This window comes from Eufriesea mexicana, unplaced genomic scaffold, assembly GCF_001483705.2.
Source record: "Eufriesea mexicana isolate 0111107269 unplaced genomic scaffold, ASM148370v2 scaffold8076, whole genome shotgun sequence".
In the NCBI taxonomy this organism is placed as follows: domain Eukaryota; kingdom Metazoa; phylum Arthropoda; class Insecta; order Hymenoptera; family Apidae; genus Eufriesea; species Eufriesea mexicana.
In genome coordinates this window covers 315,024-322,755 of record NW_016915847.1, presented here as the reverse complement: position 1 = coordinate 322,755, position 7,732 = coordinate 315,024, and positions in this window count along the sequence as shown.

The window sequence follows — 7,732 nt, the reverse complement described above, 5'->3', positions numbered from 1 at the left end:
ATCGGTTACGTTCGCGAGAGTCCCCGGTGCTTCCCCAGGGAACGGGGTACCTTTCGAAGATTTCCCCCACGTTTAAAAAAAAATTAGGTTAGGTTAGGTTAGGTTCGGAGATACTGATCGCGTTCTCGAGAGTTCCCGGTGCTTCCCCAGGGTGCGGGGTACTTTTCGAAGATTTTTCCTACGTTGAAAAGAAAAAATCAGGTTAGGTTAGGTTAGGTTAGATTAAATTAAGTTCACCCTGGCAATTGCGTCGGCTCGCGAAGTCCAGGATGCTTCACTTTCGCCGTAGGGTGGCCATCGTGGGGGTTTTAGTGGGTTAAAATCCCACATAACCCCACCCCTCCCCTAGGGGGGTCGGGTACCTTTCGAAGATTTCCCCCACGTTAAAAAGAAAAAGTTAGGTTAGGTTAGGTTAGATTAACCACTTGCGGTGGCAAGGAATTCACAGACGCCTGTACCAGAACGGTCCAGTGTTTCTGTAACAATTGCCTAACGACGTGTGTACCACGTCGTTGGCGATTCTGTGACAAAAGCATTACGACGTGCGTGACACGCCGTTGGAGATTCTGTGACAAAAGCATTACGACGTGCGTGACACGTCTTTCCAGCGCAAGTGGTTAAGTTAGGTTAGGTTAGATTAAGTTAGTTTAGGTTAAGTGATTCAGAATTGGTGATTTAGAACTGTTCACGAGACATGTCCACGTCGTAAATTGATCCCTGCATCCTACGTTATCTGAAGTCACAGCAAGAAGAGAGTCATCCAAATACTGGGAATAGCTAGGAAAGACAGAGAGAATAAAAGCAGACGAAGTTTAGGAGAGATTTATGGCGAAGAGGAATTAGAAGAGATACTTCCTACATATTGCAATGAAATCATCACTCTCTCGTTAACTGGCTTTCTGTAAATAAAATTATCTCTATGGCCAGAGTAATGGTATTTTAACAACATCGAAATTAAAATGTCTTCTAAACCAGTATTCCCAAGATTTTTCTCAGCCGTGAACATCTCTTGCAATGGTCGAATGATCTGCGACTTCATCCTCCTTTACTAGTTTCTCACGTAGGGAATGGAAAATTTAACGAGATTAAAAAGGAAACGCGAGATGAGCCGAGTCATTAAAAAATCATTATCTTTTCACGCCTTTCCCTCGGTCGAAACGCTAGGAAAAAGTGGAAAAACGACTTTGAGCGTGCATTCTAAAATATAGCAAATGGCCGCGTCCGTGTCGTAAATTTTAGGTTAGGTCATTATCCTGGCTCGCTGTACGAGAAGAAAATGCGGCGGGAGTGGAGGGAGATTCGTGACTTCGATCTATAATATTCGTGAAATATATTATTCGACGGCTAGGATTCATCGGGCCCCGGTCTTCATTAAGTCAGACGATTAAACCAGATCAGGTGGAGTTAAGTCCGGTCTGTAACGCGAGGCGAGATTTATTCATAGATTCATAGAGCCACCAATACGGGAACGTTCGCCGATTTGCATCCGGACTTTTTCCTTTTTTCGTGCCCCTTTTTTTCTTTTTACGCGATTACCTCTTTAATTAGTCATGTAGGACGGAAAAAGTGGAACGAGATTGAGTGACAGAAAATGGCGGGAATGCGTAACGAAATTATAAATGCGAGGGAAATTGGTGTTTCGCAAGGTTGCTGTTCGGTAAACACGACCGCTGTGATACGACAGTTTATTGCGCTATTTTGCATAATTACTAAATTCGCTCTAATGCTTCGTTTTATGTCTGCTTCGTCTGGGTATACCCTTCGGTTATTAGATGAAGATTATTCGTCATTTTTCATATTTCCTTATGTTTTAGTTAAAATCCAGGGATTTGAAAAAATTATTTAATAATTATTATGCTGTTAATTATATATTTACATTTCTTATTTTTCTCTGTATACACTGTTTTATTATAATTTCAATGTCTTATTTATTTTTGAAAATATTTAGTATATTGGTTTTGTATTTGGTTATTTTTTTTTGGATAACAGTTATATTAAATAGTAATTAATAGTGTTAATGAATAACACGAGTATTAAAATTATTTAATAATTATTAAGCTGTTAATTATATATTTACATTTCTTATTTTCCTCTGTATACACTGTTTTATTATAATTTCAGTGTCTTATTTATTTTGGAAAATATTTAGTATATGGTTCTTGTATTTTGTTATTTGTTTTGAATAATAATTATATTAAATAGTAATTAATAGTGTTAATGAATAACACGAGCATTAAAATTATTTAATAATTATTAAGCTGTTAATTATATATTTACATTTCTTATTTTCCTCTGTATACACTGTTTTATTATAGTTTCAGTGTCTTCTTTATTTTTGAAAATATTTAGTATATTGTTTTTGTATTTTGTTATGTGTTTTGAATAACAATTATATTAAACAGAAATTAATAATGTTAATGAATAGCACGAGTAGAAAAATGGAAATCAAATTTTAACGAATAATATTGATTACTTGGTATAGTAATTTTCATTTTTAATTCGGAAAATATGGTGATTAGCAATTTGCATAAATATGCTTAGATTTACATTCCTATAATAAGTGTTCTATTGCTATTACAGTGCACAGTATTAATTAAATTTCAGTGTGTAATTGTCTAGGTATTTAATAAGTCAGACAATCGAGAATAATTTTTCATTTATGATATATTTTTATAGTTAGACAAGTGAAAGTTTGATACGTGATCCTAGTTACATGGTCAAAGGTTTCAGTAACAAAAAATATTACAAAAAACGTCAGTTACAAAAATATTCAGACACATGTGTACTGTAAATAATCACACAGCGAATAAAGTATACTTAATGTAGAGTATAACATATATAGTTATATAGATCAATTAAATTATATTAAATTATTAATCGTGATTAAATCATAATACGAGAAAAATTCACCAATTCTGCAACAAGAATTGAAATTTATTTTCTCTTTCTCTTGAAAACCCAATAAAATTAATAACAATTATTTTTCATACCAAATTTTCAATTTTTTAATTTACATTTTAGTGTATTTGTCTCCCAAAAAATTCTGCCAATAAACAATTATTTTCCTTATTAAAATATCCACTGATTTTTACTTGGCTCAGCCATTTTGTAGCTGTCTATGTATATGTTGCTAGAATTACCTTCATAAAAGATTGATGAGACTATAATATACCCAATTTTCAAACTTGCGCTTAATCCAGAATTTTCTTTCACATTTACATATGCCATAGCCCACGTTTATGCTGTTTTATTGCATTGCTTCTTTAAAGGGACCATCTGGAAACGGTTAAAGGCCAGTTTTCACATATCCAGTTAGAGGATTTTTCGACGCAGAAGTCGTCATCAGACACCTTCATCAAGCGCTAATAACGGTTAAAAGCCGATCAAAGAGTCATTCTGGAGCCACATTTATGAGCTGTAATCGTGCAATCGTGGACTGGCGAAAATAAAGGCGGTATGTGGCTAACGACGTGAAAGTTTCATGCACGCCACACGGTCCAACCGGAAGTCGTTGGTAATTCTACGAATCTTCGTTGACCCTTAATTTGAACAATGGCTGACCACCAAAAACGGCACGGTAGGAGGGAACAAGGAGAAAAGGGAAGAGGAAGGATGATTTACAGTTACTCTTGAGTCACACGCGGATTCGTTTCCTCATCCGCCGTCTCGGATGATTGCGGACATTCGAAATTACCCTTAATTTCTCGTTATAAAAGTGTACGTGAGCGTCTAACGACGATTATTCGCGTTGTTCGAGGATGATTCAGTCGGACATCTTGCGGTATAGGGATCGAGAGGGATCACGATACTTTAACTGGGAATGGGAATAAAGAAACGCTGCTCGCATGGATACGTCGTAAAGTCGGTTTCCGGCTCGCCAGGTTTTAATCATACCAGTTCTGTCGATGTTCGAAGAAGTATTAGTCGAATCCAAATCATACCTGAAGGTTTTAGAAAGATCCTGAGGAGCCAATACATTGGAGAACTAACGTAATAATTTTTCAAATTGCACAGAGTATTTAGAATCAATGACAATTTAGAATCTATTTTCTAGAATTATATTTTTTATATTTGATATAAGGATTGTGGCAATATTTTGTGGAATTCTGTTTTTTCATTATTATAGTTTTTAGAACTATAGCAATATATTTCGATCATAACAGGTTTTGCAATTATATTCGTAATAATATTTAGATTTAATGACAATTTAGAATCTATTTTCTTGAACTATGTTCTTTATATTCGATTATGGCAATATTCTTTTAAATTATGTTCCTTCATTATTATAGTTTTTGGAACTATAGCATATACCTCGATCATAAAAGATTTTGCAATTATATTCGTAATAATATGTAATAGAATCAATGACAATTTAGAATCTATTTTCTAGAATTATCTTCTTTATATTTGATGTAACGATTATGGCAATATTTTTTAAAATTGTGTTCTTTCATATAATATAGTTTTTAGAACAATATTATATAGCTCCATCATAACAGGTTTTACAATTATATTCGTAATAATATTTAGATTTAATGACAATTTAGAATCTGTTTTCTAAAATTATATTTTTTATATTTTATATAAGGATTATGGCAATATTTTGTGGAATTCTTTTTTTTTCATTATTATAGTTTTTAGAAGTATAGCAATATATTTCGATCATAACAGGTTTTGCAATTATATTCGTAATAATATTTAGATTTAATGACAATTTAGAATCTATTTTCTAGAATTATATTTTTTATATTTGATATAAGGATTATGGAAATATTTTGTGGAATTCTGTTTTTTCATTAATATAGTTTTTAGAACTATAGCAATATATTTCGATCATAACAGGTTTTGCAATTATATTCGTAATAATATTTAGATTTAATGACAATTTAGAATCTATTTTCTTGAACTATGTTCTTTATATTCGATTATGGCAATATTCTTTTAAATTATGTTCCTTCATTATTATAGTTTTTGGAACTATAGCATATACCTCGATCATAACACGTTTTGCAATTATATTCGTAATAATATTTAGAATGAATGACAATTTAGAATCTATTTTCTAGAATTGTATTCTTTACATTTGATGTAACGATTATGGCAATATTTTTTGAAATTGTGTTCCTTCATATAATATAGTTTTTAGAACAATATTATATAGCTCCATCATAACAGGTTTTGCAATTATATTCGTAATAATATTTAGATTTAATGACAATTTAGAATCTGTTTTCTAAAATTATATTTTTTATATTTTATATAAGGATTATGGCAATATTTTGTGGAATTCTTTTTTTTTCATTATTATAGTTTTTAGAAGTATAGCAATATATTTCGATCATAACAGGTTTTGCAATTATATTCGTAATAATATTTAGATTTAATGACAATTTAGAATCTATTTTCTTGAACTATGTTCTTTATATTCGATTATGGCAATATTCTTTTAAATTATGTTCCTTCATTATTATAGTTTTTGGAACTATAGCATATACCTCGATCATAAAAGATTTTGCAATTATATTCGTAATAATATGTAATAGAATCAATGACAATTTAGAATCTATTTTCTAGAATTATCTTCTTTATATTTGATGTAACGATTATGGCAATATTTTTTGAAATTGTGTTCCTTCATATAATATAGTTTTTAGAACAATATTATATAGCTCCATCATAACAGGTTTTGCAATTATATTCGTAATAATATTTAGATTTAATGACAATTTAGAATCTGTTTTCTAAAATTATATTTTTTATATTTTATATAAGGATTATGGCAATATTTTGTGGAATTCTTTTTTTTTCATTATTATAGTTTTTAGAAGTATAGCAATATATTTCGATCATAACAGGTTTTGCAATTATATTCGTAATAATATTTAGATTTAATGACAATTTAGAATCTATTTTCTTGAACTATGTTCTTTATATTCGATTATGGCAATATTCTTTTAAATTATGTTCCTTCATTATTATAGTTTTTGGAACTATAGCATATACCTCGATCATAACACGTTTTGCAATTATATTCGTAATAATATTTAGAATGAATGACAATTTAGAATCTATTTTCTAGAATTGTATTCTTTACATTTGATGTAACGATTATGGCAATATTCTTTGAAATTGTGTTCCTTCATATAATATAGTTTTTAGAACTACAATATATTATATACCTCGATCATAATGGGTTTTGCAATTATATTCGTAATAATATTTAGAATCAATAACAATTTATAATCTATTTTCTAGAATTATGTTATTTATATTCGATATAAAGATTATAGCAATATTCTTTTAAATTGTGTTCCTTTATTATTATAGTTTTTAGAACCATAGTATATACCTCGATCGTAACAGGTTTTGCAATTATATTCGTAATAATATTTAAAATTTATTTTCTAGAATTATATTCCTCATATTTGATATAACGATTATGGCAATATTCTTCGAAATTCTGTTCCTTCGTTATTATAGTTTTTAGAATTATAGCGTATACCTCGATCATAACAGGTTTTGCAATTATATTCGTAATAATAATAGCAATATTTCTTCTAATTATAAGTTTTATAATTAAAAAATGGAGTATTATCACTGGTGAGTGTAGTAATGTGAAACGTTGGTCTGTTTTCTACCTGTGAGGTACGCGAGGATTTCATGTTCTCCGTTTCTCAAATGAAGATGTTCGAAGGTGCCAACTAACATTAAATACATCCCGATGATTTGCGATACGGCAGCTATTATTTCTAATGAAGCTTCCACAAATAAATCAGATACAAAGAATATTCAACAATAAGTAAGAAAGCGTGACGGGTACCGCTAGCAACTGAAGCCTTCACGCTCCGAGTTATGATTTTAGTCTGATTCGTGTGTAGCAAGGCACGCGAACCTCGACAGTCGATATAGTACGCTACAACAAATTAAATAATCACTTACTGAAAATATCTCTGAAATCTGCAAATACTCGAAAGAGTGAAAGAAATAAAAATGCATAAATAATCATGCAGAATTTCTAGTGCATTACGTATCTTACGACTCTTCTAATTGCTCGTATCTCGGAACTAAATCGAAATAAAAACATAGCAATTAATGGCTATAAATGGAGAAAGAACGTTGCCATCGTCGATTACTTTCATTCATCTTTTTAAGCTGCTCGCGACACGGTCGATTACATCTCAGCGTGCGTTATCGTGAAATTATTTTAATTGAACGCTTTTTTTCCACGCCGGTTCCTCAATTTGAACAATCTCTTCCGGGGAAGGGGGCAATATCCTTTCAGCGCGGAGCCGCTGGAAAGGCAGACGTTAAATTGGCCATTAACGTGAGAGTCACGTGGTATCCGTTGTCTCGGTAAGTTACAAGCGAATTTGTGGACCGCTTAACACGGTATTTAATTAAGCGGGTGGAGTGGTTAGCCCTGTTGAAAGGGAAGGAAAAGGAGTAATATCGGTGTTGGTCGCTGCGAACGGTACATATTATTTATTGTCCGGCGATACAGCGACGACGTTCAGGGACGTCGGGACCAATGTGTTCCGCCTGTATCGAAAAAGGAAGTGGCCGATGACTCGTTGACTCATCCCGTAAACTCGATTTATCGCGCTGCCCAAGGTATTCGTCGTTTCGCTTTAGGCCATGAATATTTATTACGCCGCGCGAAACAATTTGTTGATTCTTTTTTCCCGCGCTCGCGAGGCGGTGCGGTCTATCGAATAACGCGCCGCGCAGCCCG